Consider the following 11,845-nt stretch of genomic DNA (forward strand, 5'->3'; position numbering starts at 1 on the left):
GATTTTCCTATAAAATGAATTGCTTTGCTCAAACCAAGTTAAAATTGCTTTGTCTTCATATTTATCAATGTCAAAGCAGTTTTAACATAGTTTGAGTGAAGGAATTCATTTTAAAACAAAATCTCAAAACATGCACAACACATGAAAAGCTTATTCTCGGATTCCTGATCCTTCAGTGTTGCTATTTGTTATATTGCAAAGTACAACGTGTTTTCTTTGTTTTGTTTAAATCTATCTCGACATTGATAAATATGGAAGGACAAAGCAGGTTTAACTTGGTTTGAGCAAAGCAATTCATTTTGTAGCAAAATCCGAAATCGTGAAGAACTCATGAAAGCAAGCTTATACTCGGATTCCTGAAACTTTTAGATCTTAGATTTGCTCTTTCTTTTACTGCAAAGTACGTTGGGGTTTTTTTTTTGTTTAAATCTTTCTAGACAAGGTAAATATGAAGGACAAATCAGTTTTAACATAGTTTGAGTGAAGGAATGCATTTTATAAGCAAAATCCCAAATCATGCAAAACTAACGAAAAGCTTTTTCTCGCTTTTCACTGCTTTTTACAAACTGGTCGGACGTTCACACCTTCTTGCAGCCGAACAATTCCGCTTCCACTTTTGATGGTGTATATTCGGGCATTCAAACCTTTTCTTACCCGCTTTTTACAAACCATGGTCGGACTTTCACACCTTCTTGCAGCCGAACACCACCTCTCCCGCTTTTGATGATGTATGGTCCAGCATTCTTGCCTTTTCTAACACATTTTTCAGCAATTATGGTCGGACATTCACACCTACTCACAGCCAAACACTTCCGCTCCCGCATTTGATGGTGTTTAGTCAGGCATTCTCACCCTTTCTCATCAACTTTTTGCATATGATCTGATATTCACACCTACTTGCAGTCGAACACCTCTGCTTCCGCTTTTGATGGTACATATTTGGGCATTCGAACCTTTTGTTACCCGCTTTTTACATACCATGGGTGGACTTTCACACCTTCTTGTAGCCGAACAACTCTGCTCCCGCTATTGATTGTGTACAGTCGGGTATTTTAACCTTTTCTTACCCGCTTTTTACCAACTATGGTCGGACATTCACACCTTCTTACAGCGGAACACGTCCGCTCCCTCTTTTGATGATGTATGTTCGGGCATTCGAACCTTTTCTTACCTGCTTTTTACAAACCATGGTCGGACTTTCACACCTTCTTGTAGCCGAACACCTCCGCTCCCTCTTTTGATCATACATTGTTGGGCATTTGCACCTTGTCTTACCCGCTTTTTACAAACTATAGTCAGACATTCACACGTTGCAGCTGAACCACCTCCGCTCCCTGTTTTGATCATGTATGGTCTGGCAATACTAGCTTTTCTTACCCGTTTGTGAGTAATTATGGCTGGACATTCACACCTACTTGCAGTCGAACAGCTCTGCTCCCGCTTTTGATTTTGTTTGGTTGGATATTCGACGCTTTTCTTAACTGCTTTTTACAAACTTTGGTCGGACGTTCAAACCTTCTTGCAACCGAACACCTCCGCTTCCGCTTTTGATGGTATATATTCGGGAATTCGAACCTTTTCTTACCCGCTTTTTACAAACCATGGTCGGACTTTCACACCTTCTTGTAGCCGAACAACTCCACTCACGCTATTGATTGTGTACAGTCGGGTAGTTTAACCTTTTCTTACCCGCTTTTTACCAATTATGGTTGGACATTCACACCGTCTTACAGCGGAACACCTCCGCTTCCGCTTTTGATGGTGTATAGTCGGGCATTCGAACCTTTTCTTACCCGCTTTTTACAAACTATGGTCGGACATTCAATCCTTCTTGTAGCCGAAAAGCTCCGCTCCCTCTTTTGATCATACATTGTCGGGCATTTGCAACTTTTCTTACCCGCTTTTTACAAACCATGGTCGGACTGTCACACCTTCTTGTAGCTGAACACATCCGCTCCCACTATTGATTGTGTACAGTCAGGTTTTTTAACGTTTTCTTACCCGCTTCTTACCAACTCTGGTCGGACATTCACACCTTCTTAAAGCGGAACACGTCCGCTCCCTCTTTTGATGGTGTATGTTTGGGCATTCGAACCTTTTCTTACCCGCTTTTTACAAACTATGCTCGGACATTCAAACCTTCTTGTAGCCGAACACATCCACTCCTGCTTTTGATGATGTGTGGTTGGGCATTCGAACCTACTTCTTGCCCGCTTTTCATTAATTATGGGTGGACATTCACACCTTGTCGCAGCCAAACACCTCCGCTCCCTGTTTTGATCATGTATGGTTGGACATTCGCACCTTTTCTCAACCGCTTTTTGCAAACTATGGTCAGCAATTCACAGCTTCCTCTCCACCATACTTGTATGGTGGAAGATTCACACCCACTTGCATCCGAAGACCTCCGCCCCCACTTTTGTTGATATTTAGTCGGTCATTCGCACCTTACCCGCTTTTGGCAAACTATGGCCTTCTTGCAGCCAAACACCTCTGATCTCGCTTTTGATGATGTAAGGTTGGGCATTCAGACCTTGCTTCCCCTGCTTTTCACCAAATATAGTCGGACATTCACACCTTCTTGCAGCCGAACACTTCCGCTCCACCTTTTAGTGTTCTATAACACCTTTTTTTCACCGCATTTTATAGATTATGGTTGGAAATTCTCAACCATTGTCATCCGAAGACCTCTCCTCCCGCTTTTGTTAATATATTTGAACTTTAGTCGGACATTCACACCTTCTTGCAGCTGAACCACCTCCGCTCCCTGTTTTGATCATGTATGGTCTGGCAATACTACCTTTTCTTACCCGTTTGTGAGTAATTATGGCTGGACATTCACACCTACTTTCAGCAGAACACCACCTCTCTCGCTTTTGATGATGTATGGACCGGCATTCTTACCTTTTCTAACACATTTTTCAGCAATTATGGTCGGACTTTCACACCTTCTTGTAGCCGAACACCTCCGCTCCCTCTTTTGATCATACATTGTTGGGCATTTGCACCTTGTCTTACCCGCTTTTTACAAACTATAGTCAGACATTCACACGTTGCAGCTGAACCACCTCCGCTCCCTGTTTTGATCATGTATGGTCTGGCAATACTAGCTTTTCTTACCCGTTTGTGAGTAATTATGGCTGGACATTCACACCTACTTGCAGTCGAACAGCTCTGCTCCCGCTTTTGATTTTGTTTGGTTGGATATTCGACGCTTTTCTTAACTGCTTTTTACAAACTTTGGTCGGACGTTCAAACCTTCTTGCAACCGAACACCTCCGCTTCCGCTTTTGATGGTATATATTCGGGAATTCGAACCTTTTCTTACCCGCTTTTTACAAACCATGGTCGGACTTTCACACCTTCTTGTAGCCGAACAACTCCACTCACGCTATTGATTGTGTACAGTCGGGTAGTTTAACCTTTTCTTACCCGCTTTTTACCAATTATGGTTGGACATTCACACCGTCTTACAGCGGAACACCTCCGCTTCCGCTTTTGATGGTGTATAGTCGGGCATTCGAACCTTTTCTTACCCGCTTTTTACAAACTATGGTCGGACATTCAATCCTTCTTGTAGCCGAAAAGCTCCGCTCCCTCTTTTGATCATACATTGTCGGGCATTTGCAACTTTTCTTACCCGCTTTTTACAAACCATGGTCAGACTGTCACACCTTCTTGTAGCTTAACACATCCGCTCCCACTATTGATTGTGTACAGTCAGGTTTTTTAACGTTTTCTTACCCGCTTCTTACCAACTCTGGTCGGACATTCACACCTTCTTAAAGCGGAACACGTCCGCTCCCTCTTTTGATGGTGTATGTTTGGGCATTCGAACCTTTTCTTACCCGCTTTTTACAAACTATGCTCGGACATTCAAACCTTCTTGTAGCCGAACACATCCACTCCTGCTTTTGATGATGTGTGGTTGGGCATTCGAACCTACTTCTTGCCCGCTTTTCATTAATTATGGGTGGACATTCACACCTTGTCGCAGCCAAACACCTCCGCTCCCTGTTTTGATCATGTATGGTTGGACATTCGCACCTTTTCTCAACCGCTTTTTGCAAACTATGGTCAGCAATTCACAGCTTCCTCTCCACCATACTTGTATGGTGGAAGATTCACACCCACTTGCATCCGAAGACCTCCGCCCCCACTTTTGTTGATATTTAGTCGGTCATTCGCACCTTACCCGCTTTTGGCAAACTATGGCCTTCTTGCAGCCAAACACCTCTGATCTCGCTTTTGATGATGTAAGGTTGGGCATTCAGACCTTGCTTCCCCTGCTTTTCACCAAATATAGTCGGACATTCACACCTTCTTGCAGCCGAACACTTCCGCTCCACCTTTTAGTGTTCTATAACACCTTTTTTTCACCGCATTTTATAGATTATGGTTGGAAATTCTCAACCATTGTCATCCGAAGACCTCTCCTCCCGCTTTTGTTAATATATTTGAACTTTAGTCGGACATTCACACCTTCTTGCAGCTGAACCACCTCCGCTCCCTGTTTTGATCATGTATGGTCTGGCAATACTACCTTTTCTTACCCGTTTGTGAGTAATTATGGCTGGACATTCACACCTACTTTCAGCAGAACACCACCTCTCTCGCTTTTGATGATGTATGGACCGGCATTCTTACCTTTTCTAACACATTTTTCAGCAATTATGGTCGGACATTCCCACCTACTCAGAGCCGAACACCTCCGCTCGCGCATTTGATGGTGTATAGTCGGGCATTCTCACTCTTTCTCATCAGCTTTTTGCAAATTATGATCTGATATTCACAGCTGCTTTTGATAATGTATGGTTGGGCATTCGCACCTTTTTTTACCCATTTTTCAGGAATTATGGGTGGACATTCACACCGTCTTTCAGCTGAAAACATCCTCTCCCGCTTATGATCATGTGCGGTTTGATATTCGAAAATTTTCTTTCATGTTTTAAAGAAATTATTGATGGACATTCAGACCTTCTTGCAGCTGAACCCCTCTGCTCGCGCTTTTGATGGTGTATAGTAGGGCTTTCGAGCCTTTTCTTCCCGGTTTTTACAAATTATGGTTGGACATTCAGAGTTTCTTGCAACCTAACACCTCCGCTCCCTCTTTTGATCATACATTGTCTGGCATTCGCACCTTGTCTTACGCGCTTTTTACAAACTTTAGTCGGACATTCAGACCTTCTTGCAGCTGAACCACCTCCGCTCCCTGTTTTGATCATGTATGGTCTGGCAATACTACCTTTTCTTACCCGTTTGTGAGTAATTTTGGCTGGACATTCACACCTACTCAAAGCCGAACAACTCCGCTACCGCATTTGATGGTGTATAGTCGGGCATTCTCACCCTTTCTCATCAGCTTTTTGCAAATTATGATCTGACATTCACACCTACTTGCAGTCGAACAACTCTGCTCCCGCTTTTGATTATGTTTGGTTGGATATTCGAACCTTTTCTTCACTGCTTTTTACAAACTTTGTTCGGAGGTACACGTCTTCTTGAAGCCGAACACCTCCGCTTCCGCTTTTGATGGTGTATAGTCGGGCTTTCGAGCCTTTTCTTACCTGGTTTTTAGAAATTATGGTTGGACATTCAGACCTCGCAGCCGAACACCTCCGCTCCCTCTTTTGATCATACATTGTCGGTTATTCGCACCTTGTCTTACCCGCTTTTTACAAACTATAGTCAGACATTCACACGTTGCAGCTGAACCACCTCTGCTCCCTGTTTTGATTATGTATGGTCTGGCAATACTACCTTTTCTTACCCGGTTGTGAGTAATTATGGCTGGACATTCACACCTACTTGCAGTCGAACAGCTCTGCTCCCGCTTTTGATTTTGTTTGGTTGGATATTCGAACCTTTTCTTAACTGCTTTTTACAAACTTTGGTCGGACGTTCACACCTTCTTGCAGCCGAACAACTCCACTCCCGCTATTTATTGTGTACAGTCGGGTAGTTTAACCTTTTCTTACCCGCTTTTTACCAACTATGGTCGGACATTCACACCGTCTTACAGCGGAACACCTCCGCTTCCGCTTTTGATGGTGTATAGTCGGGCATGCGAACCTTTTCTTACCCGCTTTTTACAAACTATGGTCGGACATTCAAACCTTCTTGTAGCCGAAAGCCTCCGCTGCCTCTTTTGATCATACATTGTCGGGCATTCGCACCCTTTCTTACCCGCTTTTTATAAAACCATGGTCGGACTGTCACAACTTCTTGTAGCCGAACACATCTGCTCCCGCTATCGATTGTGTACAGTTGGGTTTTTTAACCTTTTCTTACCCGCTTTTTACCAGCTCTGGTCGGACATTCACACCTTCTTACAGCGGAACACGTCCGCTCCCTCTTTTGATGGTGTATTTTCGGGCATTCAAACCTTTTCTTACCCGCTTTTTACAAACTATGCTCGGACATTCAGACCTTCTTGCAGCTGAATCACCTCCGCTCCCTGTTTTGATTATGTATGGTCTGGCAATACTACCTTTTCTTACCCGTTTGTGAGTAATTATGGCTGGACATTCACACCTACTTTCAGCAGAACACCACCTCTCTCGCTTTTGATGATGTATGGACCGGCATTCTTACCTTTTCTAACACATTTTTCAGCAATTATGGTCGGACATTCCCACCTACTCAGAGCCGAACACCTCAGTTCCCGCATTTGATGGTGTATAGTCGGGCATTCTCACTCTTTCTCATCAGCTTTTTGCAAATTATGATCTGATATTCACAGCTGCTTTTGATAATGTATGGTTGGGCATTCGCACCTTTTTTTACCCATTTTTCAGGAATTATGGGTGGACATTCACACCGTCTTGCAGCTGAAAACATCCTCTCCCGCTTATGATCATGTGCGGTTTGATATTCGAAAATTTTCTTTCATGTTTTAAAGAAATTATTGATGGACATTCAGACCTTCTTGCAGCTGAACCCCTCTGCTCGCGCTTTTGATGGTGTATAGTAGGGCTTTCGAGCCTTTTCTTCCCGGTTTTTACAAATTATGGTTGGACATTCAGACCTTCTTGCAACCTAACACCTCCGCTCCCTCTTTTGATCATACATTGTCTGGCATTCGCACCTTGTCTTACGCGCTTTTTACAAACTTTAGTCGGACATTCAGACCTTCTTGCAGCTGAACCACCTCCGCTCCCTGTTTTGATCATGTATGGTCTGGCAATACTACCTTTTCTTACCCGTTTGTGAGTAATTTTGGCTGGACATTCACACCTACTCAAAGCCGAACAACTCCGCTACCGCATTTGATGGTGTATAGTCGGGCATTCTCACCCTTTCTCATCAGCTTTTTGCAAATTATGATCTGACATTCACACCTACTTGCAGTCGAACAGCTCTGCTCCCGCTTTTGATTATGTTTGGTTGGATATTCGAACCTTTTCTTAACTGCTTTTTACAAACTTTGTTCGGAGGTACACGTCTTCTTGAAGCCGAACACCTCCGCTTCCGCTTTTGATGGTGTATAGTCGGGCTTTCGAGCCTTTTCTTACCTGGTTTTTAGAAATTATGGTTGGACATTCAGACCTTGCAGCCGAACACCTCCGCTCCCTCTTTTGATCATACATTGTCGGTTATTCGCACCTTGTCTTACCCGCTTTTTACAAACTATAGTCAGACATTCACACGTTGCAGCTGAACCACCTCTGCTCCCTGTTTTGATTATGTATGGTCTGGCAATACTACCTTTTCTTACCCGGTTGTGAGTAATTATGGCTGGACATTCACACCTACTTGCAGTCGAACAGCTCTGCTCCCGCTTTTGATTTTGTTTGGTTGGATATTCGAACCTTTTCTTAACTGCTTTTTACAAACTTTGGTCGGACGTTCACACCTTCTTGCAGCCGAACACCTCCGCTTCCGCTTTTGATAGTATATATTCGGGCATTCGAACCTTTTGTTTCCCGCTTTTTACAAACCATGGGTGGACTTTCACACCTTCTTGTACCCGAACAACCCTGCTCCCGCTATTGGTGGTGTACAGTCGGGTATTTTAACCTTTTCTTACCCGCTTTTTACAAACTATGGTCGGACATTCACACCTTCTTACAGCGGAACACGTCTGCTCCACCTTTTAGTGTTCTATCACACCTTTTTTTCACCGCATTTTATGGATTATGGTTGGAAATTCTCAACCACTCTCATCCGAAGACCTCTCCTCCCGCTTTTGTGAATATATTTGAACTTTAGTCGGACATTCACACCTTCTTGCAGCTGAACCACCTCCGCTCCCTGTTTTGATCATGTATGATCTGGCAATACTACATTTTCTTACCTGTTTGTGAGTAATTATGGCTGGACATTCACACCTACTTTCAGCAGAACACCACCTCTCTCGCTTTTGATGATGTATGGACCGGCATTCTTACCTTTTCTAACACATTTTTCAGCAATTATGGTCGGAGATTCACACCTACTAACAGACGAACAACTCCGCTCCCGCATTTGATGGTGTATAGTTGTTGTTTTGCAAATTATGATCTGACATTCACACTTACTTGCAGTCGAACAGTTCTGCTCCCGCTTTTGATTATGTTTGGTTGGATATTCGAAACTTTTCTTAACTGCTTTTTACAAACTTTGGTTGGACGTTCAAACCCTCTTGTAGCCGAACACATCCACAGCTGCTTTTGATGATGTATGGTTGGGTATTCACACCTTTTTTTTACCCATTTTTCAGTAATTATGGGTGGACATTCACACCTTCTTGCAGCTGAACACCTCCTCTCCCACTTATGATCATGTGCGGTTTGATTTTCAAAATTTTTACTTTAATTTTTTCTAGCAATTATTGATGGACATTCAGACCTTCTTGCAGCTGAACAACTCCGCTCCCTCTTTTGATCATAAATTGTCGGGCATTCGAACCTTTTCTTACCCGCTTTTTACAAAACTTGGTCGGACTTTCACACCTTTTAGTAGCCGAACAACTCCGCTCCCGCTATTGATTGTGTACAGTCGGGTATTTTAACCTTTTCTTACCCGCTTTTTACCAACTATGGTCGGACATTCATAACTTCTTACAACGGAACACCTCCGCTCCTTATTTTGATGATGTATGGTTGGGCATTCAAACCTACTTGTTGCCCGCTTTTCATTAATTATGGGTGGACATTCACACCTTGTCGCAGCCAAACACCTCCGCTCCCTGTTTTGATGGTGTATAATGGTGGACATTCGCACCTTTTCTCACCCGCTTTTTACTATGGTCGGCCATTCACAGCTTCCTCTCCACCATACTTGTATGGTGGGATATTCACACCCACTTGCATCCGAAGACCTCCGCCCCCACTTTTGTTGATATTTAGTCGGTCATTCGCACCTTACCCGCTTTTGGCAAACTATGGCCTTCTTGCAGCCAAACACCTGATCTCGCTTTTGATGATGTAAGGTTGGGCATTCAGACCTTGCTTCACCTACTTTTCACCAAATATAGTTGGACATTCACACCTTCTTGCAGCCGAACACTTCCGCTCCACTTTTGAGTGTTCTATGTAGCATTCACACCTTTTTCTTCACCGCATTTTATAGATTATGGTTGGAAATTCTCACCCACTCTCATCCGAAGACCTCTCCTCCCGCTTTTGTTAATGTATAGTCGGGCATGAGAACCTTTTCTTACCCGCTTTTTACAAATTATGGTTGGACATTCACACCTACTTGCAGCCGAATACTGATACTGATCCTCCCGTAATAAAATGGTCGGATCTTATCAAACACACTTTGTTTCTTGTGACAATCAAGTCAGCGAAACAGCGTATACACGTCAAGACACTGAATCAAGTTTGCCACAAGAACTCATAAGTTTGGCAGTATTGCTCTGCCGTCAGCAATCATACACCCATTTTATTTTCGTGAGACATGTGCAGGCACCTGTTCATCTACTGTTCTATCACTATGAATTAGTTTATCTATTATCAATAAGGATACTTCTACAACTACTATCAAAGTATGTCCGGACTTCTTATGTTGTCAGTTGCTATATATGAATAAGTGGGTAGCTACTGACAAGCATTAAGCATGTCACACAGCCCAAACATATAACATTTCAGGACACACCACACAGTTAACAACCACAGTGAAGCGTGTCAAAGCCCAAACATGTAACATTCAACGGGACACTTACACAACACATTCAAATCAAACAGTCAGACAACATACAAGAACATATACCCCAGCCGGCATTGCTCCCTGCCTATTTTCCTACAGCTCACTATGTGTGCGCACACCTTTATTCACAAACTCTTCAACTTATACTCTTTTACCGAAGCTGCTACAGCTCGATTGGCCGAATACCCTTAGATCCTATTTCGGTGAATTTGACATCTGCCTTACATGTAACAGATTAGCGATTTAGTTTGAGTGAAGGAATTCATTTTATAGCAAAATCCCAAATCGTGAAGAACTCATGAAAGTAAGCTTATTCTCGGATTCATGAAACTTTAGATTTGCTCTGTCTTTTACTGCAAAGTACAACGTTGTTTTTTTTGTTTAAATCTTTCTAGACATGGTAAATATGAAGGACAAAGCAGTTTTAACATAGTTTGAGTGAAGGAATTCATTTTATAGATAAAATCCCAAGAGTCTGCTGAGAAACAAGAATGAATGCGAAGTAGACTTTAACACGGCTCTAGGAGCGAGCCGAGTGTGGGCTAACCGGGAGAATTGCTTGAAAGAAACGCGACACCGAATGAGCGGTCAGAACAAAGCCTCAATACGGTTTTCCCGTGGTGTTTTTGTTGCTGCCTTGTCTTTTGCACAGAGTAAAAGACAAGGCAGCCATCGAATAGGGCCCGATTGTTCCTACTTGGTCAGCCGAGGAGCAAGGGGGGGAGCAAGCGTCTCAACCAAGCAAAGCTCACCATGGGGAAGGTGGCTATGCCAACTAGCCTGATGCCCTGCTCCCGCAGTGATGGATAATCGTACTCTGGTTTCTCTTCATAACGTACAAGTCTTTCGCCTTTTACTAAAGACTTCCGTGGAAAGCAGCACTAATGAGTTGTTTCTATTTTTGGCAGGCTTTACCTTTGCGGGTGAAGCCCTTTCCGTCTGTGCAAAAGAAATCTTGTTACTGTGCAGAGTGACTTCTCTGAGTAGAGTCGCCTTACTTGTTGCAACTGTGCCGATGTTGCTTGGATGGTGCTTGCTGGAGCGTGCGGGAGTGCAAAGTTATACCATTTAAAAGGGCTGAAGAGTGCTCAGTGCAGCGGGTGGGCGGAGGTGCAAAGTGACACTCTGGCCACCTATGGCCATAAAAAGAACACCGCTACAAGTGCGCATTGTGCCAGGAAGGGCCCTTGGACGTGAACCAGTGGACAGATATCACTTCTCGGCCTTTTGGCTAAGATCAAGTGTAGTACCTGTTCTTATCAGTTTAATATCTGATATGGCCTTTGTACGAGGACTACATATTAAATTGATTTTTAGCAATAGGAGTTGAAAAAGGAGCTTGCTCCGTTCACTCCAAGCATCGACCCGGTACTGCAGTGCCGCTGGGAACGGTGCGCTCTTCTCTGCTCTTGTGAAAAAGCAAACAGTGGTGCAGGATGGAAGTTTCAGGGAGCCCAAGATGAAACTTTCTTTTAGTCTGCTGAGAAAAGAGAGTGAATGCGAAGTAGACTTTAACACAGCTCTGGGGGCAAGCCGAGTGCGGGCTAACCGGGAGAATTACTTGAAAGAAACGCGACACTGAATGAGCGGTCAGAACAAACCGCGCATGATCATAAGTGGGAGAGGAGGTGTTCAGCTGCAAGAAGGTGTGAATGTCCATCAATAATTGCTAGAAAACATGAAAGTAAAAATTTCTAAAATCAAACCGCACATG

At 43.5% G+C, this 11,845-nt stretch overlaps 2 non-coding genes across 2 annotated transcripts; both read left to right on the top strand.

Annotated features, from left to right (window-relative positions):
• The first annotated feature begins 10,943 nt into the window (after positions 1-10,943).
• On the top strand, positions 10,944-11,057 carry LOC140287551 (U5 spliceosomal RNA). Its single transcript, XR_011911696.1, has one exon. It is a non-coding gene; the product is annotated as a U5 spliceosomal RNA (small nuclear RNA).
• A 285-nt stretch (positions 11,058-11,342) lies between these two features.
• Positions 11,343-11,533, top strand: LOC140287560 (U2 spliceosomal RNA). Its single transcript, XR_011911704.1, has one exon. It is a non-coding gene; the product is annotated as a U2 spliceosomal RNA (small nuclear RNA).
• The last annotated feature ends 312 nt before the right edge of the window (positions 11,534-11,845 follow it).

Source organism: Leuresthes tenuis, unplaced genomic scaffold (genome assembly GCF_036924035.1).
Source record: "Leuresthes tenuis unplaced genomic scaffold, fLeuTen1.0.hap1 SCAF_147, whole genome shotgun sequence".
Lineage (NCBI taxonomy): Eukaryota > Metazoa > Chordata > Actinopteri > Atheriniformes > Atherinopsidae > Leuresthes > Leuresthes tenuis.